Here is a 12,349-nt window from a genome sequence, read left to right on the forward strand (position 1 = left end):
AAATCACAGTAGCTCCTTCCCCAACATTTGGCCCTCTGGGAGACTCCCCCCTCCCATCCGGTCACAGCCCAGAACAGAGTTAATTGCAAGGGTGCTGGGAAGCAGCCTGATCTGTGGAAGAGGAGAGGAGGCTTTCCGGAGAAGGGGGAAGACACAAGGCCTTTGCGTCTCTTGCAGTTCCCCGGTTTGATGACGAAAGATGCTCAAGGGCAGAGAAACATTACAGAGGGGGAACCCCTCCATCAGTTGTGTGCCCCCCCCCCCCCGCTGTGCAACTGATTCCATGCCAGGCAGGGAGGGAAGGTGACTGTTTCTTAGCCCGCCCTGCAACCTGGGCCATTTGTGCGCTTCCCACCCCCCACCTTACTGCTTCTGATCAGGCGAGTCATCAGAACACCCGGGCTGCGGCTGATGCATTGTTCGTCGTTGTGGCTGTGAAATTAATGCCAGCGGGTGGGGGTGGGGGAAAAGGGCACGCACGCCCAGCAAGCTAAGCGAGGTGGCTGGAGCCAGCTATAACTAATTCGTTGCGGAGGGAGGGGGGAAGAGCCCCGTAATGCCCGCTGACTCCACTGTTCACACAGGGCGTGCTTCTTTGAGAGCAGCTGCCCGCAACCTGGTGCCCTCCAGATGTGTGGGACTACAACTCCCAGCACCCCCAGCCAGCATAGCAGCTGCTCTAGGCCTTTGCTTGGCTCAAAGGGAACTGCAAAGTCAGTTGGCCCTCGAGGCAGTGCCACTACACCCAAGGCTGCTGTCATCTTGAGGGTTTTCTTCCCCATGGGGCTGCTCCTTCCACGCACAACGCTTTGCCACCCCGCGTCACACAAGTCTGAGCCTTTGGGCTGCGCAGTGTTCTCTGTGATGGAGCAAGAGACCCCGGCTGCAGGGCCTCCCCAGTCACATCCCACCCTGCTGTTGCCATGGCAACGTGGGTCACTTTTGCCCTCGGAAGGGGTGGCTGTGCATCCATGCCCCCCGAGGCAACTTCACACGTGATACCTGACACTGAACCATGTGGCAACCATGTGCTCGCAAGCACGATTCATTCGTTCGTTCATTCAGGGCATTTATATCCCACTCTTCAGTCCAAAGACTCTCAGCACCTCACAGGGATCAGTACTCGCAGTCCCTGCCCTCAGGTTGGCAATCTAAAAAGACACGAGACGCAAGGAAAGGGATGCGGAAGGTGGAGGGAAAAAAGCGTGATGGTGAAGCTTGATTCAGGTGCCCAGATGGATGGGAATGTATCATTGGAACTCAGCGTTGAAGTGCATCGATTGTCCTTCCAGCTGGCCTGTTCTTTCCCAGCCTGTTCCTCTTTCCTTTCTTCTCCTCTGCAGTTTCCTCTTCTTTTGTGTTCCGGCCTCCTCTATTTCTTCTCCCAGCCCCTCGGGGTAAGGTGTTTCCTCAGATGTACTGTAGCGTACATTGCAGAAGTGGGGTGCCAGTGCCCCCCAGATGTTCTTGGACTACAACAGCCATCATCTTTGGCCATCACTGATGTTGGCTGTGGGTGATGGGAGTTGTAGTCCAACAATATCTGGAAAGCTACCCATTACCCACTGTGGCTTACAAGATCTGTTAGCAGCAGGGACTGGCTGAGGCAGCAACTCCCTGTTGTGGATGTACTCAGTGGCCTTCTGGGGGGGGGGTCTTCTGTGGTGAGTGTGAAATGACCCCCCCCCCCCGTCTAGCTCCTGAATGCTGCAGGTTGCCCTGGTCACAGGCTGTCCCACATGGCTGGGAGAGACCAGCATGGGGCTGACCGCAGCTCCTCAGGCCATACAGCAGGGGCGGCAACTTCTGGCTCTCCAGATGTTTTGGCCTTCAACTCCCATCAGCCCAGGGCAGCATAGCCAAGGGTGAAGGATTATGGGAGTTGTAGGCCAAAGCATCTGGAGGGCTACAAATTGCGCACCTGTGCTGTACTGTTTCATGGACGAAGCACAGCTGGGGGAGGAGGGTTCTGGCCTGCTTGCACGGGCTGCCTGTACATTTCTGAGCCCAGTTCAAGGTGCTGCTTTTGACCTAGAAAATCTTACATGGCTCGGGACCACAATGCCTGATGGCGCGCCTGTCCTGATATGAACCTACCTGTATGCTACGCTCATCATCTGAAGTCCTCCAAGTGCCTCCTCCGAGGGAGGCTTGGAGGGTGGCAACAAGGGAGAGGGCCTTCTCAGTGGTGGCCCCCTGATTATGGAACTGTCTCCCCAATGAGGCCCACCTGGTGCCAACATTGTCATCTTTTCAGTGCTGGGTTAAGACCTTCCTTGACTCTCAGGCATCTGATAGCATATGATAGGGTTTTTAACTGGTCCTGGGATTTCTTATTGTTGATTGTTAAAAATGGTTTATATATAAATGTTTGTGTGTATATGTTTGTATAGGAATGGTTTTTATATTATATTACAATATTGTGTTTTTAAGGTTGTTCATCTTTGTAAACCACCCAAATAGCTTTGGCTATTGGGTGGTATGGAAATGTGATAAATGAAGGAGGAAGCTGGGTGGGCTGTTTTCTGCTCTCCTGTTGGCAGTGGTGTACTGGTGAGTTTTGAAGTGCAGGTGTTCATCATGACAGTTCCCATAGCCACGCCCCCAAGGAGAGTCCAAAAATGTAGGCAGCTCTGTTGATCCATCCATCTCACTCTCTCTGTATGACATATGTCTTTTGTAAAGCTAATGAGTCTTAATTACCCATTCAAGGAGGCCAAGCCACCCCAAAATGCTTTGCATTACAACTGGGATAGCTCACAACCATAATTGTTCCTGGGAAAATCCATCCCCCCACCCTGCCCCCCAGCTACTGCGAAGATTTCAGCTAGGCACAGAGGGAACAGGGAATTCTGAGGGGGGTGGGGTAGCAGACAAGGTCTTGGTCGCTGCGTAGCAAAACGTCTTGGTGCTTCTGCCCCATGAGCCCTGGCAGCATGACACCTCTGCCTGTCAAGACATGTAGGTATAAGCCAAGTGTGTAAGCTTCAGGGTGGACAAAACAGCAGATGCTTCCAGATGAAGCTTTCATCGTGCAGTTGCCCTGCCTTGTTCACGGAGTTTTATACGGGAGAGGGACAGGGGGAGTGCGACCCTGTTGATTCTCCTGGACCTCTCAGCGGCTTTCGATACCATCGACCATGGTATCCTTCTGGATAGGTTGTCTGGGTTGGGAGTAGGAGGCACTGCACTACAGTGGTTCCGCTCCTACTTGGATGGCCGATTCCAGAAGGTGGTGCTGGGGGATTACTGCTCTGTGCCATGGCAATTGTGCCATGGGGTTCCACAGGGCTCTATTTTATCCCCCATGCTGTTTAACATCTACATGAAACCGCTGGGGGAGGTTATCCGGAGGTGTGGGCTGAGGTGCCATCAATATGCAGATGACACCCAGCTCTACCTCTCTTTCTCATCAAAACCAGGTGAGGCAGTGGCTGTTCTGAACCAGTGCCTGGGCACAGTAATGGACTGGATGAGGGCTAATAAACTGAAACTCAATCCAGACAAGACGGAGGTACTGTTAGTGGGTGGTTCGTCTGCCCGGCTAGGTGATATTCAACCTGTTCTGGAGGGGGTTGCACTCCCCCTAAAGGATCAGGTTCGTAGTTTGGGGGTGCTCTTGGATCCAGAACTGTCACTTGAGGCACAGGTGAACTCAGTGGCACGGAGCACTTTTTATCAGCTTAGGCTGGTATACCAACTACGCCCTTATCTGGACAGAGATAGCCTAGCTACAGTTATCCATGCTCTGATAACTTCTCGTCTGGATTACTGCAATGCGTTATACGTGGGGCTGCCTTTGAAAACGGTCCGGAAACTTCAGCTGGTCCAAAATAGGGCAGCAAGATTGTTAACAGGGACTGGCCAGTGAGCTCATATTACGCCAGTACTTTTCCAGCTGCACTGGCTGCCAGTCCATTTCTGGGCCCGATTCAAAGTGCTGGTGTTAACATTCAAAGCCCTTAACGGCTTGGGGCCAGGTTAGCTGAAGGATCGCCTCCTCCCATATGTGCCTGCCCGGACCTTAAGATCATCATCAGCGGCCCTTCTCCGAGAGCCCCTGCCAAAGGAAGTGAGGCGGGTGGATACTAGGAGGAGGGCTTTTTCTGCTGTGGCACCCCGGCTCTGGAATGAGCTCCCTAGTGAGGTTCGTCTGGCGCCTACATTGTATTCCTTTCGGCGCCAGGTGAAGACCTTTTTATTTTCCCAGGCATTTTAGCATTTTAGCTTTCTAAATTTTTATCTTTGCTGTTTTAAATCTGTATTTTAAACTCCTGCACTGCTGCTAGGTTTTATTGTGGTTGTATTGTTATATTGTGGTTTTAATGTTCTGTATATTTTAAATTGTTTTATTGTGTGTTGGTTGGATTTAATTTTTGTGAACCGCCCAGAGAGCTTCGGCTATTGGGCGGTATAGAAGTGTAATGAAATAAATAAATAAATAAATAAAATACGGGGTCTGGATGATGTTGCCAGCAATTTGCAACCCACCCATCTTTGCTGACTGCCTCTTCCAGCTTTTTCCTTCCCACAAAAACAAACAAACAAAACAGAGGAAAAGATGGAACAGCTGCCCAATGCTGTTCGATCAGAGCTGCTTCCAGACAGAGGGCCCCTACCACTACCAGTCAGTAGGCCGTGTGCAGCTATTTCATCTTTGCTTCCTTAATGGATTTTCCACTGTAAGAAAAAAAGTGGAAGAAGTGGTGGGAAAACATGGGAGGGTTACGAGTGGAAGACGATGATAATGTCTGGACTCCCTGCAAAATTCTGTGAACGAAGTGGGGTGAGGGCATATTAAAGGCCTTCCCTGGCAACAACTAGACAGAAGGAATGTCTTGGTGCTACAAGAGAGAATGTGTGCAGATGCTCCCTTTTTGGAATGTAGGTCCATTTTAAGTGGGCAGTCAGCTCCCCAGGACCAACAACGGTTCCTCTATCCTGGTTTGAGATCTCCTGATGTTCTTCTCCTGACAATGTTTGGCAATATCCCCAGAGTCCAAATCTCAACATCATTTTAAAAAATGTGATGATACTTCATCCTTTCCCTGCAGTTGTGAATTCCATCATTTTTTCTCATTTAGGAGGAAAAAGGGTGGAAATGAGTGTGCGCGTCTGTGTAGGAGCAAATCTACTTAACAAAGGGGAAATCTGCCTCTTGCTTGAACTTCTGTTGAACTTTTGGGGCCTACGGATTTTCATGCCTGATTCTCATGCCGTCAGCGAAAGCAAAATAGCTCCTAATTATGCTCTTCATTTATTAATTAGCTGGTGATGGCTGGAGGTAGCTTGCCATCCACCCCCAGATTTAATTCCCTACTCCCTTGCTCCTAATTGTAACAAATTATGCGGAAGAGCAACACCAAAGTACTTCCCCTTCCTTTAAGCATCTTTCTCCCTGCCTTGGACAGTGAAGATGGGCTTGGCCCTGATAACTGCTGGAGGCCTGGCCTCGATTAGGGGTGCCATGTGGACTTCTGCACCCTGGCTCACAAGCGCCTTATTTCAGTAGAGTCAGTTTTGCAGATGTGAGTGGCAAGCAGAGCTGTAGCAATAGCCCAAGCTGGGACATGGATTGCCGCCCTGGACTGACCTCATCAAGCCCCTGGAAGGTTCTTGACTCCATCCCCCCCCCCTTCCTTGTGGGAGTGAAGCTCAAAGCTCAGCCAAGGCTCAATGCTCAGCTTAATCTGAGGCCCATTACGGTTTTCTGTTTAGTTTTTTTTAATGGCAGGGCTTAATGCTGGAAGACCATTTAATATCAATGACAAGAGTGTGTATAATCATGTGCAGAGTGTCTGCTCATGCACCACTAAATGCAATCTAATTCACAGATTCGTGTTTAGGAGCCATGCTTTTCAGACATGAGCCTCAGCACCTTTCTTTTTAGACTCTTTCCTTCTCTGTTCTCTCCAGGTTTATAGAGCCTGTTTTGTGCTATTGACATAGACAAAATGAACCTTTCTCACCCTCCTTTTTATTATCAAAACTGCTACATATATTCCAGGGCCACACTCTAGCACAGAAACTTGGTTCCAGAGTCCAGCTTTGGGTGGGTGGGAATTGGGAAGTAGTTAATTTAAGAACATCAGAACATCAGAAGAGCCGTGCTGGATCAGACCAAGGGTCCATCTAGTCCAGCATTCTGTTCACACAGTGGCCAGCCAGCTGTTGACGTGAAACCCACAAGCAGGACACGAGTGCAACAGCACCCTCCCACCCATGTTCCCCAGCAACTGGTGTACTGAGGCATATTGCCTCTGATACTGGAGGGAGCATAGAGCCATGAGGACTAGTAGCTGTTGATAGCCTTCTCCTTCAGGAATTTGTCTAGCCCCCTTTTAAAGCATCCAAATTGGTAGCCATCACTAGGTCTTGTGGAAGCGAATTCCATAGTTTGACTATGCGCTCTGTGTTTCTAAACAAGATAGTCCTAAACAAGATAGTTCCTGGGACTCAGGAATGTCAGGAAATCACATGATCTAATCCTCAAATCTTTTTTGGCTCTTTTATCGTGGAAATGCATATGGTTATTCTGCAAAGACACTTTGCACATTCTCAGAAGCCCCACATTTTTGTTAGGGCTGTGCCCTGTTTTGGCCTGAAGCCCGAGTGCCGAGTCAAAGCAGGGTGCTTTGGGCTGCCTCCGAGGTGAGGTCCGAAGTGAAATGGGTTGCCTCGAAGTGCTTCGGTGTGCTTTGGCATGATCTGGAAGCCCAGCCGCCACGCCACCGCCCAGCCCCCAGCTCCTTACCTGGGTTCTATGGACATGCGCCGGCAGCCATCTTGTTGTTTTGCGCGGGGGGGGGGGGGATTTTAATAATGGCAACTCCCTGTATTTTCCATAACATTTTCTTTATGTAGCTTTAGTCAAGCAAGCCACTGTCTCCCTCCCTCTCCCTCCCTCCCCCAAATATAGGGATCTCAATACCGATCTATATTACAGGATTGTTGTAAAGGCTGCTGATGTAATGTGTATGGGAAGTGGTTGGAGCATTTAAGAAAACTGCTTATTGATATATAAATTGGGCTGTAGCTTTTAATCGTCAATCAACTAAAGCTCGAGCTGATTAATCTGCCATGTCCAGTGAGGAGAAATGTTAATTGGTGCTTTAATTGTGTGTGTGTGGGTGTAGTATTTTTGTTCTGTTACTTCAATATGGAATAACATCAGAGAATATTTTATCGCTGGCCATTTCTCCTAACAGTTAGTGTTAGGTTTTGTTTTTCATTGACAAAACCTTTCTTTCATTAGGTTTTGTTGAACACTGACTTCAATATCCATATTGAGTTTTGGTAATGTGCCAGAATATGAAATTCTTGGTATTTTGTTGAAGTGTTTAGATATTTATCCATGAAACATTATTTTATTATTTGACAGCTTTATTATTCCTGTTGTTTCACATGTTCCAGGGTCATAGCCCTGTTGCTGAAATAGGTTCAGGGGCTAAAGCTACAGCTGAAATTAAATCCTAGATACTGGCTTTGGCCATATCTGCCTTGAGGGAGGTAGATCAGAATCTAAATAGGGAAGTTGGGCATCAGCTGCTGGGTGATCCTAGCAGCTGTTGGCACTTTCCCCAGCTCTGCGGCCCATTCTCCGTGTTTCGCATGACCCACTGTGGCTGGTGCTTGTCATTAATCATGTCACAGTCGATTGGAGTGGCACCAAGAGCCACCCAACGGAGAAAGAGACTGTTGCTGAAGTCTGCAAGGAAGGAACAGGGCCTTCCCTCCTCCCAGCACTCAAGGGAGGTCCCAGAGCTTCTGCTTGCCTGGCATCCCACAACCTGACGCAGACAGCCGGTGCCCTTCTCCCAGATACATGTGAACTGATCACGGTTATTTAGTGCTGAGGCTCTCTGTACATGCCTACAGTCACTGCCTGGCTGCTGGGATCCAAAGAGCATTTTGGCCATGCCTTTTGCTGTTGGTTGGAGAATTCCATGTTCTGAGAATCAGAACTTCTCCCTTTTAAATAAACAAATAAATGAATGTCAAGCTCCTAGTCTTTATGACAGCAGAAATAAGACTGGAAATGTTTGATGAATCTATCTGTCTCAGAAGCTGGATAAGGGAGAGAGGGCAGATTTCCAGTGGTTGGGGATCTAGCCTCCTTAAGATTAAATGAAGTAGAGTAAATTATGGAAAAATAGTTACAATATTACAAATTTGTTTAATATGCACAATTTAGACTGAATGCAGAATTCATATCTATATCTACCTACATATATAACTACAATATACACAGTTCCATCTGCCTGCTGTCTGTTGTGTCCTCCTAGGCCAGGGAGTATGTGCAATTGTGCAAGTCTAATTTTGTCCTTTCTTCTTGTGTGTGTGTTTGCAAATGCTGCTGGCCTTGACACCCAAGTGGATTTGTGTTGTGTTCTTGTTCAGTTCCAAGACCTTACTTGCTCCCTCCATGCTCACTTTTCTTTGTGGCGGTTTTGCACTGTCAGTGGTGACGGGGATGCTGACAACAGTGGAGAAAGCAAAGCTGTTTTGGTCAAAGGCAGCCAGAAGCAAGGAGGCATTTCAGGAGCTGCAAGCAGGAGTGAGTGATTCAGTCAGGCTCCAATGGAAGGAGAGAGAGAGAGATAGGTGGTGGTGGTGGTGGTGGTGGTGAGGAGGAGGAGGAGATGGGTGTGCCAGTCACTCTTGGCCATCAAATGTGGGAAGATAGATTCAAATTCCCTGACCCCCTTCTTTCTGTAAAACCTTTGGCCTTTTCTTTCCAGCTGAAATGAAAGCTAAATAAGCCTTTCTGCATTTGGTCCCATTCAGCCCTTGTTACTTTTTGCTGAGTCCATCCTACCCCTGATCTAAGGGCTTTTATTTTTGCTTATGTTAGCCACTAAGCATAAACACCTGTCTATCTGTCACATATTTGGGTCTTCCCCCATGACCGCTTTAAATTCTGACCCTGGATATGTTGCGTTGCAATATTAGTATTAGTATTTATTAGCACGTCCCCTCCTCCCATCTAATTCTCACAACAGCCCTTTACACAAAAAGAATGGATTCACACAACACGACAAGCAAGAGTATAGGTTGAGCGTGGGTTGTTGTTGAACTGTGGGTTGTTGTTGAACTATGGGTTGTTGTGTTGTGTGAGCCCAGCCATGCTAACAAACCATGGTTTGTTAACCACTAACAACTAATGCAGAGGACTCATGGTTTGTTGGCTTGTGAACTGTGGGTGTTCATGGTTTGTTAGTACAACTGGGTTCACACAACACAACAACCCACAATTCAACAACAACCCATGGTTCAACAACAACCCACAGTTTAATGACAACCTACACTCAACCCATCCACAACCCATACTCTGGCTTCTTGTGGTCTGTGCGGTGTGAACTAGATCATAGACTGGCCCAAGGGCATACGATGCGCTTTGTGACTGAGCTGGAATTTACTGCAACCATGATAGGTTGTCCTATATGGGCTAGTTCCCTGCCCCAATTAGCTTCCAATTTAAATTTTGGCAATGGAGACTGAGCCTTCCCTAACCTGGTGCCCTCCAGATGTATTGGATTACAGTTCCCATCAGACCCAGCTGATATGGCCATGCTGCCTGGGGATGATGAGAGTTGTAGTCTAACACATGTGGAGGGCACCAGGTGGGGGAAAGCTTGAACAGAGGAAGGTGAAGGACTGGTGAAGCAATGAAATTGAGTAAGTGGAGCTCTGTGTGCTTAGATATCAGTTGGGGGTCTGGCTAATGTTGCTACAGTTGGGGTCTGGCTAACGTTGATTTTTTTTTTTTTAAGCCAGTGTTTGATGTTTGGCAATTTAAGATTAAGTTGATAATAGATGTTTACTAAATTCCACCTCTCATATTTTTGTTGACTCAGTATTTGATCATGAAATATTAATCCTGCTTGATGTTTGCTGGTTTGATGTTTGTTATTCTGTGCCGGTGGGTGTTTTTTTTTATGATCACCATGGCTTGGGATTGGCCCCTTCTCAGTTTCAAGGTCTGTTTGATTGGACACTTGGAACTGTTGATGAACCCACAAATTTGACTCCCTGTGAATGGTGCTTGTGATGAATATATCACACCACAAAAAGTATAAGGTTTTTTGAATACAGGTCATAAGAACATGAGAAGCTGCTTTCTACTGAGTCTGACCCTGGGTCCATCTAGCTCAGTACTGTCAGCACTGACAGGCAGCAATGGCTCCCCAGGGATCCAGGCAGGGTTTTTTCCAGCTCAACCTGGAGATGCCAGGGATTGAACCCGGGACCTTCTGCGTGCCAAGCAGGGCCTCTGCCACTGAGCCATGCTCCCTCCTCTAAGCCACCTCTGTGCAGTCCAGTGACAAGGTCAGTTTGCATCAGCACTTTCCAAACCAGGTCACCCCCCTCTCAGCCTTGGGTTGGCCTGAAGTGCAGCACACTCCTCCCCTGGGAACTGCAATGGTTCCAGTGGCTGGGATAAAGCCATGATGGGCTACAGGGTCTTTTCCTTTTCTTTGGGTTATATAACCTATTTGTGAAGTCAGAGCCAGTTTTAGATCATCAGTTATTGTAGAAAGAGACAAATGAGGTATCCAATTAAAGCACAGAACACGTATATTTGCACGAACATAGCTGTTTGCCAGTTTGCTCCCCAAATCAGATGAACCTAGCAAAAAGAAAATGAACCTGAGCTAAATGCAGCCTGCAGTCTGGAGCTGTTGTCTGTAAGAACTTGGTTTTCAATGTGTTGAAGGGGGCACATCCGGTGTTTTGGTCTGGAGGTACAAGATGTAGTGCAAGACGTAGAAGCTGAGCAGGTCTGAGTGTGGTCTGTGCTTGGATGACAGATGTCATGTGAATCCCATGTAGGCTACCTTGATCTCCTGGGAGGAAAGCCAGGATATGAATGCAATAAATGAGTGAATGAAATAAGACCTCCCTAGCCAGTGGTACAGCTGCTATGGAATATTCTAGCTACTCTGGATTTTTTAAAAAAACTTGAGCAGTTACTGGGACAGGATCTAGAAAAGGAATCTAGTGAGCCATTAGACCATATTTTTTGGACTGCAACTAGGGATGCTGGAGAAATCCTCAACAGATTCAAATGAGTTTGGATTTCTCTGAATCCAACCTGCGGTTTCCACAGTGGACTGGTTTTTTTTCTGCATCATGCAGATTCTGCAGACTTGCATAGTTTGTTTTTTTTTACTTTTGGGGGTGGATGGGTTGTGAAAATGCTCACTTGCGCTAATGTACATTAGCGCTGATGCACACTTGTGCTAATGTGCATTAGCAGTAATGCACACTTGTGCAAGTGGAATGAAAATCTTGTTCATCCCTAAAAAGAATCTGATTCTGTCACTGAGCAGACGATGGAATGAAAGACTCTTGGCAATCCATGAAATACAGATGGGTTGGATTTAACAAAATCCGTACATTCCTTACTACAACTCCCATATCCATGCTGGCTGGGGATGATGAGAGGTGTAGTCTGACACATCTGGAGGGTACCAGGTTGGAGGGGTGGTTGCATTAGACTGAATGTTGCCTGAGTGGTACATGACAGGCTGTGTCAGAAAATGAACAATGAACGGACATTCCTGTGGGTTTTGGAGTCTCCACTGGTTTTATCCAACTGCCAGTGTTTTTCGATGGCTTGTTTAAAAGTGTTGTCACAATGTCAGGGCTCTTTGGATGAGGCGAGACAAAAATGGCAGCATAGAGAAAGAAATGTTTTGAATGAAAAGCACTGCCAGTATGTGTGACTCTTGAAATCCAGCTTGTGATTCAGAGAAGATTGGTTGGGGGTGGGTGGAGACGCCTGAAGCAGGACGTGAGAGAGGTTTATGCCATTATAAATGGTGCAGAGACAGGGAATTCTTTCCCTCCCTCTTCCCCAGACCCTGGGGGTCATCCTTTTAAGCAGATGTGACCACAGGTTCAAGACAGACAAAAAGAGGTATTTCTTCGCACAGCACATAATTAACTGATGGAATTCCATTTTGACAAGTTGTGTGGATGGCCTCCAGCTTAGAGAGCTTTAACAAAGTATCACAGGCATTCACGAAGGAGGAGAGATCTATGCCTGGTACTTAGCCGTGATCGCTAACTGGAAATGCGGAAAGGGGCTGGTGCAGCAGCAGAACCCCTGCTTTGCTTGCAGGAAGACACAAGTTCCATCGCCAGCAGCATCTCCAGCTAGGTCTGGGAAAGGCCCTGCACAGAATCCTGAAGAGATGAACCCTGTCAGGGAAGACCAGCCTTCCCCAGCCTGGTGTCCTTCAGATGTGATGGACTACAACTCCCAGGATCCCCAGCCAGCCAGCTGGGGGATTCTGGGAATTGTAGACCAACACATCTGAAGGACACCAGGCTGGGGAAGGCT

Source organism: Heloderma suspectum, chromosome 10 (assembly GCF_057233095.1).
Source record: "Heloderma suspectum isolate Gila_16-S chromosome 10, 16-S_ref, whole genome shotgun sequence".
NCBI classification, from domain to species: Eukaryota; Metazoa; Chordata; class Lepidosauria; order Squamata; family Helodermatidae; genus Heloderma; species Heloderma suspectum.